The following is a 16,116-nucleotide window of genomic DNA, read 5'->3' on the forward strand; positions in this document are numbered from 1 at the left end:
CAAATGGGATTAAGATGATTCTTGGACCTGTAGAAAGTTGATGTTAATATCTACAATATTGGTGGCAAGCATGAGATAAAAATCTTCTCACAAGTGGGATCAAATTAAGCAACAAATAAAGTTACCAAAGAAGTGGCAGTTTTACCATGCTCTAGCATTTTGGCCATATCTCTCAAATTACTTGGTCAAATGGTTAAAAAAAACCACAATTCAAACATTTTATTGGATTGTGCTTCAAAGATTTTCAAAAGTGATGTGTATTAAAATATAATTTCTTGGAACACCAATGAAGACTTTTGTGTAAAAAAATAATATTTTATTTGTGCTTCTCTCCCCAAATTTGGCTATAAATAGGGGTGCATTGTAATGTATTGAGATATCCATCATTTTATGAACAAACATTTGAATTCATAATATTTCTCTCTTTGTTTTTCCTCTATTTCTTCATTTAAATATAATTAGCATGTTAAATTCATATTCAAAGTTTTACACTTTGAATGATGAGTAGCTAACTTCCCAAAGTTGAGATGAAAATGTGAAACTCTTGGCATGATAATAAGGTAATTAAAAGGTAAGAATTTATGTTTTATATTATTTAATCATTATTTATTGTTTATGCTATATTTATTTATTTAATTATTATTATACCCTACTTATAAGTGAGAGTTTTGATTTATTGTTGCTATATATTACACAAAATTATTGGAACCATTTAAATGTTAGTTTGGTATTAACAACCATTTAAAGTGGATGTCTTGATTTATTATATATGAATATATCATAATATTAATTTATTGGAACCATTTAAATGTTAGTTTGGTATTATCAACAATTTAAAGTGGATGCCTTGATTTATTATATATGAATATATCATAATATTAATTTCTTGGTACCATTTAAATGTTTGTTTGGTTATACCAACCATTTGATTTATTATATATGAATATATCATAATATTAATTTCTTGGTACCATTTAAATGTTTGTTTGGTTTTACCAACCATTTAAAGTGGGAATCTTGATTTAGTGTTTAAAAATATATATATAGCACAATAAATATTTGACAACATTTACAAGTTTTGGTATATATTATATACTTATAAGATAATAATATATAACATAATATAAATATGATTATTTAATATATATTGGAACTATTTTATTAAGTGGATTTCAATAATGTTCATTAATGTTAACTTTACTAAAATACTAAGAGTGGATCCTTTAATCTCAACTACTTAAAATAAAATTTGAACAATTAAAAATTACCAATTAAATATTCAAACCATTAAAAGAAAAAAACAAAAACGAAAACAAAAAGACATTGTAGTGGACTTGTAATTACCATAGCTTCCCTGTGAATACGATTTTCGGGACTCAACGAATTATACTACTTGTGGACAACCTGCTCTTGGGAGTGCAACAATCAAAGTCGCAACAAGTTTTTGGCGCCGTTGCCGGGGAAGTATAATTTAATTTCAAGTCTATTTAATTTTGTTTATAGTTTATTTTTCTTTATTTGAATTTTTATTGCTTTTGTGTGTTTTTATTCTTTTGCATTTGCATTTTCATGAGCATTTGGTCACGTACACTTAGTGGTCGACTAATTCGAAATAACCCTTTATTTTTACAAAACATGGCGGAAGAACACATCCAAGAAAATGAAGATGAAATTCAATCTCAACATGATCATGATAGACGAAGAACACTTAGATATCACATGAATCCTACACGTACAAGTGCACCTTCATGTCTAGTTTTTCCCCCTGATGTATCTCATTTCAATTTTAAGCCTGGTATTATCCAACTTTTACCCAATTTTCATGGCTTAGATTCTGAAAATCCATACATGCATTTACGAGAGTTTGAAAAAGTGTGCAACACATATAATGATCTAAATTGTAGCATGAACGCCATTCGACTTAAGTTTTTTCCTTTTTCTTTAGAAGATAAAGCTAAAACTTGGCTACAAAATCTGAGATCGGGATCCATTCGAACTTGGGATGAATTGCAACAACAATTTTTGAAAAAGCTTTTCCATCTCATAGAACAAATTCTTTCAAAAGGCAAATCATCACTTTCACTCAAAAACAAGGAGAAACTTTTTATCAGTGTTGGGATAGATACAAAGAATTGCTTAATCTTTGTCCACATCATGGTTTTGAAATTTGGAGAGTTGTTTCTCAATTTTATGAAGGCTTAAAAACTAAAGATAGGAAAATGGTTTAATTTATGTGTAATGGAATATTTGAAGATAAAGATCCAAACGAGGCAATTGAGTATCTCTATTCATTAGCTGAAAATGCTCAAAATTTGGACACTATAGGTACAATCGAACCATCAAACAAGATTCAATCTCCCACATCTGGTGGAGGTATGTACACCCTCAAAGATGAATATGATCTCCAAGCTAGATTTACCTCTTTGGCAAGAAAAGTTGAGGCACTTGAATTGAAAAAGAATGGTCAATTAAAATCGGTTCAAGAAATTGCTTGTCACATCTGTGATACAAGTGATCATTCTACAAAATATTCTTGTCACATCTGTGATACAAGTGATCATTCTACAAAATATTGTCCCACTTTGCCCTCTTTTAAAGAATGTCTCCATGAACAAGCCAATGTTTTGAACAATTTCAAAAGGCCAAATTTTGAACCATTTTCTCAAAATTACAATCCAGGTTGGTGAAATCATTCAAATTTTAGTTGGAGGAATGATAACGTTGCACAATTTTCACAACCACATTTCCAAAATTTTCAAAATTATGCACCTTATGTTGCTCCACCTAAAAGAAACTTGGAAGATATATTATATTCTTTCATTGCAAAGCAAGAGTCTATCAATACTCAAACTGCTCAAACCATGACAGATTTGAAAGATACTCTTGTTAAATTTGCATCTGCACTTAATGTTCATGAAAAATGTAAATTTCCTTCACAACCACAGCCTAATCCAAAGGATCATCATTCACAAACTGGAACTTCTAGAACTCAACCGATGGAATAGGTAAAATATGTTATTACCCTTCGAAGTGGTAAGGTTGTGGAAAAATCCATTCTTGAACCTTGTGAAGATGATGATAAATCAACTCCAAAGGGTAAGGAAGTGGAATCCATAACTTGCGAAGAGGAGGTTCAACAGACAGTGTCACCATCATTCCCTCATGCATTGAAAAATACAAAAAAATCAAATTTTAATTCTGATATATATGATATTTTTAAACAAGTAAAAGTTAATATTCCTTTGCAGTAAAGAAGGTACCATCATATGCCAAATTTTTGAAAGACTTGTGCACTGTAAAAGGAAAATTGAATGTGAAAAAGAAAGCATTTTCAGCCGAACAAGTAAGTGCAATCATTCAAAATAATAATACTTTGAAATACAAAGACCCTGATTGTCCTACTATTTCATGTATTATTGGAGAACGAAAGATTAAGAAAGCCTTGCTTGATCTTGGAGCTAGTGTGAATTTACTTCCATATTCAATTTATCAAGAACTCAATCTAGGCGAGTTAAAATCTACTTCGGTAACACTTTTACTTGCCGATAGATCTGTTAAAGTGCCAAGAGGTATGGTAGAAAACGTGTTGGTCCAAGTTCATAACTTCGTATATCCTGTCGATTTCATAGTTTTAGATACACAACCTATCGAAGCTTGTAATGCAATTCCACTAATTCTGGGTCCTCCATTTTTAGCAACTTCTAATGCTCTTATAAATTGCAGGAATGGAATAATGAAGTTGTCGTTTGGTAACATGACCTTGGAGCTTAATGTTTTTAATCTTTGTAAGCAACCACATGACAAAGGAGATGAAAGTGAAGATGAAAATCTTATTGAAACTCTTGTGGAAGAAAATATTCAAGAAGGGAGTACTCGTGGTCAATTAGATATTTGTTCAATTGAAACTGATAAAGAAAATATTGAAATTGATCTTGATGATTTTATCAGGTATCACTCGTTACCAGAATCAGAGAAAGAATTTTAGACAAAATATGAGAACAAAGACGAACCACCCATATTGGAGTTAAAACTCTTGCCAAGAGAATTGAAGTATGCATTTCTTGGAGAAGATGAAACATATCCGGTGGTAATTTCTTCCAAACTAGCAAGTAATCAAGAAGGTAAATTAGTTGATATGCTTAAAAGACCTAAAAATGCAATTGGTTGGACATAAAAGATCTCAAGGGGATTAATCTACTAATTTGCACTCACAAAATTCACTTAGAATAAAATGCAAAAACATCTCAACAACCACAAAGGAGATTAAATCCACACATGAAAGATGTTGTGAAAACTGAAGTTTTGAAACTACTTGATGTTGGGATTATCTACCCTATTTCTGATAGTAAGTGGGTAAGCCCAACATAAGTAGTTCCAAAAAAATCTGGCATCACGGTGATAAAAAATGAAAAAGGTGAATTGTTAACAAGTCAAGTCCCATCTAGTTGGCGGATGTGTATTGATTATAGAAAATTAAATGACGCCACTGGAAAAGATCATTTTCTATTACCATTTTTGGATCAAATTTTAGAAAGAGTAGCAGGTCATCCATTACTACTGTTTTCTTGATGGATATACAGGCTATTATCGAATTCCCATTGCACTCGAAGATCAAGATAAAACTACATTCACATGTCCTTTTGGAACATTTGCATTTAGAAAGATGCCATTTGAATTATGCAATGCCCCAGCAACATTTCAAAGATGTATGCTAAGCATTTTTAGCGACATGGTTGAAAATTGTTTGGAGATTTTCATGGATGATTTGACTGTTTTTGGGAATACATTTGATAATAGTCTTGAAAATTTAGAAAAAGTTTTAAAAAGATGCGAGGAAAAATGTCTTATTTTAAATTGAGAAAAATGTCATTACATGATTACTTCTGAGATTGTTTTGGGACATGTCGTGTCATCTCATGGAATTGAAGTTGATAAAGCCAAAGTTGATGTCATTGCCAATTTACCCCCTCCAAAAACCATTAAAGAAATTCGCTCATTTTTGGGACATGCTGGATTTTATAGGAGGTTTATAAAGGACTTTAGTTCAATCTCTGAACCCATTTGTAACCTCTTAACAAAAGACATTGCATTTGAGTGGACTCAAGAATGTCAAAATGCTTTTGATGAAATCGTTTGACAATTAACATCAGCTCCTATCATACAACCTCCTGATTGGTCTTTACCATTTGAAATCATGTGCGACGCGAGTGATTATGCAGTCGGTGCAGTACTGGGTCAAAGAAGAAACGGTAAGCCTTACGTGATATATTATGTAAGTAGAACTTTAAAAAATGCTCAAATGAATTACTCCACAACTGAAAAAGAACTACTTGCTGTAATATTTGTATTAGATAAATTTCGTTCTTATTTGATTGGATCAACGACTATTGTGTTTACTGATCATTCTGCTATTAGATATTTGTTGACCAAACAGGATGCAAAGCCACGACTGATACAATGGATTTTGTTGCTCCAAGAATTTGACATTGTGATCAAAGATAAAAAGGAACCGAGAATGTCGTAGCCAATCATTTATCGAGACTAGTAACAGGATCATCTTGTGAAATGACACCAATTAACGATAATTTTCCTGATGAACATCTATTTTCAGTTACCACTACACCTTGGTTTGCTAACATAGTAAATTTTCTTGTGACAGGAAAAATGCCACCGCAATGGAGTTCCCAAGATAAAAGAAAATTTTTGAATGAGGTAAAAAACTTTTATTGGGATGATCCGTATCTGTTCAAGTATTGTCCAGATCAAATTTTTCGACGTTGCATACCCGACAATGAGGTAAGTAGTGTCATTAAATTTTGTCATTCAGAAGCATGCGGAGGACATTTTTCTTCAAAGAAAACGACTGCAAAAATCTTGCAGTGTGGATTTTATTGGCCCACTTTGTTTAAAGACACCCATGAAATCTACAAGATCTGTGAAAATTGTCAAAAATTGGGTGCGATTTCAAAAAGAAACATGATGCCTTTGAATCCTATCATTGAAATTAAAATCTTTGACTGTTGGAGAATTGATTTTATAGGACCTTTTCCACCGTCGTTTGGATACTTGTGTATTTTAGTTGCAGTTGATTATGTTTCCAAATGGATAGAGGCAATTCCATGTCGAACAAATGATCATAAAATCGTCATCAAATTTTTGAAAGAAAATATTTTTAGTAGATTTGGAATTACTCGAGCCTTGATAAGTGATGGGGGAACTCACTTTGTTAATAAACCATTTGCTTCATTAATGAAAAAATATGGCATTACTCACAAAGTAACTACCCCTTATCATCCTCAAACAAATGAACAAGTTGAATTAGCTAATAGGGAGATAAAGCAAATTTTGGAAAAAACTGTTAACTCAAATAGAAAAGATTGATCTCTGCGACTTAATGATGCACTTTGGGCATATCGAACAACTTTTAAAACATCATTGAATATGTCTCCTATAGGTTGGTTTACGGAAAACTTTGTCATTTGCCTGTGGAATTGGAACATAAAGCTTATTGGGCGATCAAAACTTTTAATTCAAGCATGGATGATTGCAACAAATTACGCAAATTGCAACTTAATGAACTTGATGAACTTAGAAATGATGCGTATGAGAATTCAAGGATTTATAAAGAAAAAATCAAATCATTTCATGATAAAACAATTCTTAGAAAATCTATTGAGATTGGTAAAAAAGTTTTGCTTTATAATTGTCGACTTCACATATTCCCAGGAAAATTACGATCAAGATGGACATGCCCATATGTTGTAAAGCATGTGTATCCTTATGGAGCTGTAGATATTGAAAATCCTAAAAATGGTGATGTTTTTAAAGTAAATGGACAAAGTCTTAAACCATTTTTAGAAAATGAAATCTTTCAAGAAAAGTTTATTTCCCTTTTCAATCCTTAAATTTTTATGTTGCATTTAATTTTGTTTGTTTTTAGTTCAGGTTTCCTTAATCTTTTTATTTTCCCGGTTAAATGGCGGATAACTGTACTCTGTGACTCTCATAGTCGGTTAAATCAGTTTCCCACAATTGCTGATAAATTTTTTTTAAAAATAATCATTTTTTTTTTCTTTTCAAAATGGATGAAATTCTCTCGAAAATTTGTAAATATTTTCCTTCTGTTTCAAAAAATGTTCTAAGAAAAATTTATGCATATAGGTGCGAAAAAATTGAGATTTCTAATGCAAAAAAGAATACCAGAAGATATTCGTCTTGTAATAGAAGCTAAGGTCCGATTAGGAGGAGAAGTTCCACAATCACTGCTCATTCGGTATTTGCCTGGATTAGGAAAAAGCACTTATGGGAAAAAACGAAGGGCCAAAAGGTTAGGGGTTTGTCATAAGTGTGCAAGATGGACTTGTGACAAACGATGCAGATCCTTGGGATATGTTTCCAATAACAGAGAAGATAAAATTGGTTTTATTAAGAATGGTCTGAGTAAGGAGTCTTTAGATAACATCTTATTGACTCTTGAGATGCATTCTAGTGGACACGTGCATATTGAACTTCTCTGTTTATGGAAACAATTCCAAGATGAGCGTCATAGTCTTGGGAATCCGACTAAAAAAGACCATGTTTGCCTATTTATAAGAAAATTGGATGGGAAGCATATCCTCGACTCATAGAAGGTGTTGAAGCCGTTTCTGAACGTAAAACCAGAGGAAAATTGTGAGCCACAATCACACTATTGTTTATATGCATGTGTGTCATTATTGTTTTTACTGTTTATTCTACTTACAGCTGTGACCCATAGTTTTGTCATGATAACATATTACCCCTATAAAATCTCTCATCTTTCTCTCTATTTTTGCAGATAAAAAAGAAAGCTGGATCCTCTGCACAAACATTGAAAAATATTTGTGTATTTTGTGAGTTGAGTTCTGGAAAAAATGAAGTGTTTGTAGAAGCAGCGAAAAATCTTGGAAAGATATTGGTTGAGAGAAAAATTCAGTTGGTATATGGAGGAAGATAATATTGGGTTAATGAGATATGTTTCAACATCTGCTAATCTTGGAGGTAGTCAGGTTTTGGGTATTATTCCTACAGCTTTAGCTGAAGGAAATATTACAGGTGTTATGACTGGGGAGGAATTAAAAGTTTCTTCTATGTATGAAAGAATCACCAAAATGATTGAAAATTCTGATGCTTTTATATCACTACCAGGTGGTTTTGTTACATTAGAAGAAATTTTTCACATTGTTTATTGGGCACAACTTAATATCCATAATAAACCTGTGGACTTGTTAAATAACACTAATGATTATGACAATTTGTTGAAATTTCTTGATAAAGCTGTTGAACATAATTTCATTTTAGAAAATTAACGACGGATGCTCATCTCTGCTTCGACTGCCGACCAATTAATTGATAATTTGGAAGCTTTTGTTCATAATCCTGATACATTGATAACAAAGAACAATTGGTCGCAATCAAGAAATAAGAAAAGAAAGTTGGATCATTGATTCAAAAGTCGTGGATTGGTTTGCGTTTGTTTCAATTTTTTATCTTCAATAAAATTCCAGGTGATATCTCTTTCATTATGTATTCTTTATTAATAGTTATTTGGAACATTAAGGACAATGTCATACTCTGATTGGGGGGAGAACAAATTTAAAAAAAATTAAAAATATTGTTTTAAAATAAAACTATGATTATTGTTTGTATCTTAGTAATTTTTGCAAAAATATCATTACATTACATGTTTGAACGGTTTAAATTAGAAAATGTATTAATCTATCTAAGGATGTTTAAATTTTTATTTGAAAAAAAATCAATTTTAATATTATGATCACTATAAAAATATGATTTATGAAATATTTTTGAATGATTAACCATTGTGATAAAATCAATTATTAAAGTATATGGCCCAAGATATACCTGATAAGAGTGCCTAAAATTTTTAAACTCACACATATTTTGTGAGTGAGTGGAGAGGATTGAGAAAACAGCTTGCAGCCTTTATTGATCATCAGAGAGGCTATCTATTGTTTAGATCTTGAGTTCTTATTTTGAAAAAAAATTGATATTTCCTGACAAAAAAGATGTTGAAGATCAATGTAATTTTTAAGTTATATGTTACGACTCATTTATCTCTCATAAAAATTAAAAAAAAAAGAGAGAAATTTATTGTACAAATTAAATAAATATGTGATCAAGAAGCATAAACTTAGTCTGATTCCATTAGTTAAAAAAAAAGAAAAAAACATCAGGAAAAAATATATAATTAGAACTAGATTTTGAATCAATGGATTTCCTATCTTTTGATTAGTTTGGCTCGTTTGTCTGTCTGCATTCTGTAAACCATTTCTTGAGCATTTATCTGTATTCCAACTCCATGAGAGAAATCTTTCCCATAAATTGGAACATTTGTTAACCTGTGAGGATATGGATTTGATACTCTTACTAAGAATTTCTGAAAGCCATGTACATTTAACTACCTGAAAATAAGCTTTGAATTGATCAGTTCTGATTATTTCATAAATTATAATAATAATGATCTTGATATAACTTTGATATTTTTCAAATTTAATTTAAACACTTGGATAGTTCCGATTACATTTCTATTTAAATTAATCTATATGTTTTGTGTTGCTATTAACGCTTAAATTGCTAGGGACTAGCAATAAGCTGGTTATGGGTTGTGATAAACATAAAAATTGTATATTAATTAAATGTTTTATAATATAAATTTATAGTTTTTGTTTTATTAAATGTTTAAATATTATAAGTTTTATAATAAATTGTATAAAATATAATTTGTTGTGTAATTATAAGTTTTTACTATTTTTACAGGTTCGATAAAAGAAGAATAACCTTGACGTTGCAAATGAGATTAAGATGATTCTTGGGCCTGAAGAAAGTTGATGTTAATATCTACAATATTGGTTGCAAGCATGAGATAAAAATCTTCCCACAAGTGGGATTAAATTAAGGAACAAATAAAGTTACTAAAGAAGTGACAGTTTTATCATGCTCTAGCATTTTGACTATATCTCTCAAATTACTTGGTCAAATGGTAAAAAAAAAATACCACGATTCAAACAACTCAGATATCTACATGTTTTGTTTTATGTGGAGAAGAAAATTCGGATGAGAAGATTTTCAAAAGTGATGTGTATTGAAATATAATTTCTTGGAACACCAATAAAGAATTTTATGTAAACAAATAATATTTTATTTGTGGTTCTCTCCCCAAATTTGGCTATAAATAGGGGTGCATTGTAATGTATTGAGATATCCCTCATTTTATAAACAAACCTTTGAGTTCATAATATTTCTCTCTTTGTTTTTCTTTTATTTCTTCATTTAAATATAATTAACATGTTAAATTCATATTCAAAATTTTACACTTTGAATAATGAGTAGCTAACTTCCCAAAGTTGAGATAAAAAGGTGAAACTCTTGGCATGATAATAAGGTTATTAAAAGATAAGAATCTATGTTTTATTTTATTTAATCATTATTTATTTTTTATGTTATATTTATTTCTTTAAATATTATTATACCCTACTTGTAAATTGGAGTTTTGATTTATTGTTGCTATATGTTACACTAAATTCTTGGATCCATTTAAATGTTAGTTTAGTATTACCAACCATTTAAAGTGAATGTCTTGATTTATTATATATGAATATATCATAATATTAATTTCTTGGAACCATTTAAATGTTAGTTTGATATTATCAACTATTTAAAGTTGATGCCTTGATTTATTATATATGAATATATCATAATATTAATTTCTTGGTACCATTTAAATGTTTGTTTGGTTTTACCAATAATTTAAAGTGGATGCCTTGATTTATTATATATGAATATATCATAATATTAATTTCTTGGTACCATTTGAATGTTTGTTTGGTTTTACCAACCATTTAAAGTGGGAACCTTGATTTAGTGTTTACAAATATATATATAGCACAATAAATACTTGACAACATGTACAAGTTTTGGTATATATTATATACTTATAAGATAATAATATATAACATAATATAAATATGATTATTTAATATATATTAGAACCATTTTATTAAGTGGATTTCAATAATGTTCATTAATGTTAACTTTATTAAAATAGCAAGAGTGAATCCTTTAATCTCAACTACTTAAATTAAAATTTGAACAATTAAAAATTACCAATTAAATATTCAAACCATTAAAAGAAAAAAACAAAAACAAAAACAAAAAGACATTGTAGTTGACTTTGTAATTACCTTAGCTTCCCTGTGGATACGATATTCGGACTCACCGAATTATACTGCTTGTGGACAACTTGCTCTTGGGAGTGCAACAATCAAAGTCGCAACATATATCCCGATCGAATATGCTACCATTGGTTCATCGAGGGCTGCATAAGAATTCGATAACTATGTGACACATATAAATAGTGGCATCACATGTACCATTGGAGAACTCCTTCTCCAACGTACTTCTCATACTCTGCCAGAGATTCTATGCACTATTATTTCATCAGATCACATATGATATCGACACCTGTAGGTGAGCGGTGAATTACCGACTACAATTTAGTGGCTCCTACATGTATCGCAACTGTACCCAATCTCACCACCTGATGACTCTCCTGGTGCCGGTAAACGAGTTAAAGCACAGCCCTAGCATATAAAGCCTCAGTGTTGTCCTGGTTCGTAAGTACTAATGGTGTACAATCATAACCACAGACTTATCCTCACGATGAATGATAACCACTTGAAAAGTCTCAGGGAGGGTTGTTCGGTATAATCATCATATGACTACCCATCTGCATGTTTGGACATATCTATGTCTTTCCCAAAAAACGTGGTACACAACATCACATATGCTAGTCTCGAGCTCAAGCGACCTTTATCCATGTTTTAGGCGGCTGAATCGACTAGGAACGAATTTAGATCATACAGTGTTTACAAATGAGTTTCAACATCAAATTACGATTAATTTGTATTAAATTATAATCAACGTCTTTATCTATGTTGTTCACATGGTTATAGAGATAAAGAAATAACAAACCATGAAATAATGAATTATATTAAAATAAAGATTGTTTATTACAACTGAGTCAATAAAATTCCTAGCCAACAGTTGGCTTACATGGCATCTACTCCAACAAGAATATATGTGTATCCTCGAAGATGTCAAATTTCAGCCTCTGTAATTGAGAAATGTAAATGCTATTTATAGGAGGAGATCTCATCATTACCTTGTTTTCAGTGTCCACCTGCTAAGTATGACAAGTCGGCTGCCCATACTTTTGCTTCTGATGACTTCTAAAATATGCCAAACCCATACTATTGTGACAGATTAGATAGCCCATACCGATAGACTCGAGTGTGATGCGCTTCTCAAGGTAGCCCGGGTAGAAGTTCTCGGGAGCTTGCAAGAGAGCACGGGCGCTCGATTTCCCGGGAAGAAAATATCTCGGGCGTCCCCATGCCCGGCTGCTGAATAAGTTACTTTGCATATTGACTCTTATTTGGGCTATTCATTTAGTATTCCAGGTCATCCATGACCTGGGCTCTTATGAGGGTATCATCATCCATCCCTTAAATAGTCGGGCTAGAGTCTTACTCGCTCTCTTGATCAGTAATGCTTGGGCTTCAAAATAGAAAAAATATTTAATTTCAGATTTTAAAAAGCATTGGGGGCTTAAAATTTCCCAGAGGTGGGATGAAGTGCCAGGAGCTTCAAATTTCCGGACTGTATATAAGATATCAGGGCCTCATGTCTCCCGGACTTCAAATATTTTGTCGTTTAGTATTCTCGGACAGTCAGGATGGTGTCATAATGACGCATACCCCAGAATTCCAACGGTCCAAATCGTTCCGCATTCCGAGGTAATAATGAGCATAACGCTTCGATAACCGTGCACTTCCTTTCACATGCCTGCACAATTTCCTAGATGCATGCTGACCATCCGATCTGCTTTTAGATCAACGGTTGAGATCATACCCCACTTCGCCTATATAAAACCAAACACCCCCTTCATTTGTCACTTTATGCAAATTTGAATTTGAATTTTCAAAATTTCTCTCATCTCTCCTCAGCGCAGTGCTTCCCCAACTCCGGCGATCTTCAACAACCGCAAGCCTCTCCGCTTGCACAACCACCACCTTTTCTCCTAAACTCTTAAGTTTCCTTTTCTCACTAGAATGTCGGATTCAACTTCTTCTACTTCTGGGGCGAATGCGCAAGGCTCATCTGACTATGAGTCCACCGCGCTGCGCTCTGATTCATCTAATTCTCCTCCCCCTCGTCGTCTTCCTGTCCATACTTCCAAAAAACCGAAAGCCCATAAGTCAAAACCCTCTTTTTCAAAACCTTCATCTTTTGGCCCTTCCCGGGCTCTGAGAAAGAGCAAGAATAAGGGCAAAGCCCGAACCTCTTCCCGCCCTCAATCAGAGACTGCAGGAGTTCCTTGGTTTACCTCAATGAGCAGCACGGTGCGCTCGAGGGCTGACGAGGAACTCCGAGTTCTGGGCTCTATCCCCTCTTCTTTTCAAATTTTGATAACCGATCCCTCTGATAGGGCGGATAGCCCCCCTCCTAGTTTTACCACTTTATTCCGGGACCAAGTTAGAAATGGTCTCCGGTTTCCTATCTCCCCTTCTATATCGAGGTCACCAAGTTTTTTGGTGTGCCTATTAACCAACTCCATCCCAACTCCTTCCGTATCATGGCCTCGGTCTACGTTCTCTTTAAAATGAACAACCTCCTTATCAACCCCCTTGTTCTTCATTATTTCTTTGTTTGCAGACTGGGAGATAATGCCTTCTCCCTGTCTGCACGGCTTAACTCCCAGTTCCTTGATGATATCTCTTCTTTCCAGAAGGGGTGGAAAGAAGGATTCTTTTTTATTCAACTCTCGGGCCCCCTTCCTTTTCTGACCGGGTTTCTCCCTTCTTTTCCTCCGCAACCTGCTCTTCCTAAGGCTTACAAATTTGAGGATCCTTTCCCAGAAGCCAAACTCTGGTGGAGGGCCGCAAATATTCTTCCTCCATTCTCATTTTAGATGAGAAATTAGTCGCCTATGGGTTGGGTGCCCGGGCTGAAGACCCGATTGAACGAATAATCGACCAAGTGGCGGCCTCGGGCGCTCAACCCGGTAACTTTCTTGATCCTTGTCTCTTATTTTCAATTTGCACACTAACTTTTAATAGCTTTGTTTTTTTCTTATGCAGATAAGATGCAGGAGGCATTCCTCAAAAAGTTGGAGGCTTAGAGGGCAGCTAAAGAAAAGAAAATTGCAGCCCGGAAGGCGACTGCTGAGAAGAAAAAATTGGCTGAAGAGGAAGCGGCTCGGCTGAAGGAGTCAGCCCGGGCAAACACTGGACAAGAAAAGGAGGCGCCCCGTGAGAGTTCCCCAGACTCCGAAGACCACGTTCCTCTCCTCCAGAGGAAGCGAAAGGCTGTTACAAGCCATGAGCTGATCCTGGTTGAGAGCAATCGGGAGGGAGACTAGGGATCCTCCCGAGCAAGTCAATCGACCACCCCTCGCGTCCAACAGCCCAGCAAAGAGCTCTCCCAAGGGCCCCTGTAATGCTCGAGATTTTATTCTGTTAATCTGAGATTATTGATTATGAATTGATGTAATTATAGAAGGACCACTCCAAGGCACGATTTGAGATGGCATGTGATATTGTATTGTGTGAGGACAGAAGGTCCCGCGCATATGCGCGAAACGAGCTGCGCATATGCGCGAGCAAGGCAGAAGACCTCATGCATATGCACGAGAAGAGGCGCGCATATGTGCGAGCATGTGAAGAAGCCAAGTGCCGAGACAGTAGGTCTTGCGCATATGCGTGGGGACAGGGCGCACATATGCGCGAGCTGATGAATCCAGAATTTGCCGAGATAGAGAGTCTCGTGCATATGCGCCGGTGATGGTCGCACATATGCGCGAGACGTGCAGTACAAAGATTAAGCCACATGTCTTTGCCATGCATAAAATGAGATTCATCCTTTCATTTCCCCTTCAGATTTTCAGCAAGAAACCGAGGGATTCCATAGACAATTCTCAAGTTCTTCCTTGAATCTTATAATTTGATTTTGCGAGATCCGACAGTCAGAATTTCAATCCGAGTTTAGTTCCGTGCTCCTCTCGTCGAAGGATTCTCAAGGACGTAAGTTCTACTACTTTCTTTTATGATTCAAAAGTTTGATGTTGAAGAAATCATGATATGATTGATATTATCTGTTCCTGAGATTGTTGTAATCATATAATCGAAATCAGATTGAAGAACGGATACCGTATATAATTAATATCATTTTCAGATTGAATTTGATTGAGAATATACAGATTTGGTATTGGAATTGTTTTTATTGATCGAGTATGAGTTGTTGAGAATTGTACTGTTGATATTGTATTGCTGGTATATCGAGATTGCGCCTTTATGCCGTCGACATTGAACTAGATTGAGTATTAATCAAGTTACTCAAGTCTTGCTTCGAATAGAATGGTGATATTGTATATTTCGAATGTCATTTCCAGATTGAGTGTTGACAGCTTCGAATTCAAGACTTCGACTTCGTCAGATCGATAAAAGAAAGGTATAAATCAATGTTAAACCGGGAAGATACGACTCGAGTCAGAGATAGCTTGAGTTTCCCAAAATATACCTATATGCCAGGAGGTTGAGGGGTCGAATCCTGGGAAGGCAAAAACTCCACTTTCCTGGCGTGGAAAAGTCCGATGAGTAAGTGCAAGCTGGTCTGAGTCCAGGAACTGTGATTGCAGGGTCTGAGGACAGGGCTAGGGCCTTACAGGAGAGGTGCCAAGTCACTGGACATTTGGTTTATATCGATGTTGCTTAGGAGTAGATCGACTCCTATTGTAGAGATTCGATATAGAAAGCCAAAGTCAAGGAATAAGAACGTACAACCATCTAGCTGGGAAGAGTAGGTGGGAGACTGTTGCGTTGCTATTCGAACCGGGATCACTAGATAAGAGTTGAGTCAGATATTAAGAGTCAAATGGTTTGATTTGCAGTTTTATATCGATTCTTGTCTTTCAGATTATGATACATGTTATTGATAACTGTTTTATGCTTTTATATATGTTTATATGAAATGCATGTATACGTTGTTTATACTGGGAATATATTTCTCACTGGAGTTATC

The 16,116-nt window shown here is 34.0% G+C and overlaps 1 pseudogene; it reads left to right on the top strand.

Annotated features, from left to right (window-relative positions):
- The first annotated feature begins 900 nt into the window (after nucleotides 1-900).
- Nucleotides 901-14,008, top strand: LOC142554652 (uncharacterized; annotated as a pseudogene).
- Nucleotides 14,009-16,116: the final 2,108 nt, after the last annotated feature.

Source organism: Primulina tabacum, chromosome 8 (assembly GCF_025594145.1).
Source record: "Primulina tabacum isolate GXHZ01 chromosome 8, ASM2559414v2, whole genome shotgun sequence".
NCBI classification, from domain to species: domain Eukaryota; kingdom Viridiplantae; phylum Streptophyta; class Magnoliopsida; order Lamiales; family Gesneriaceae; genus Primulina; species Primulina tabacum.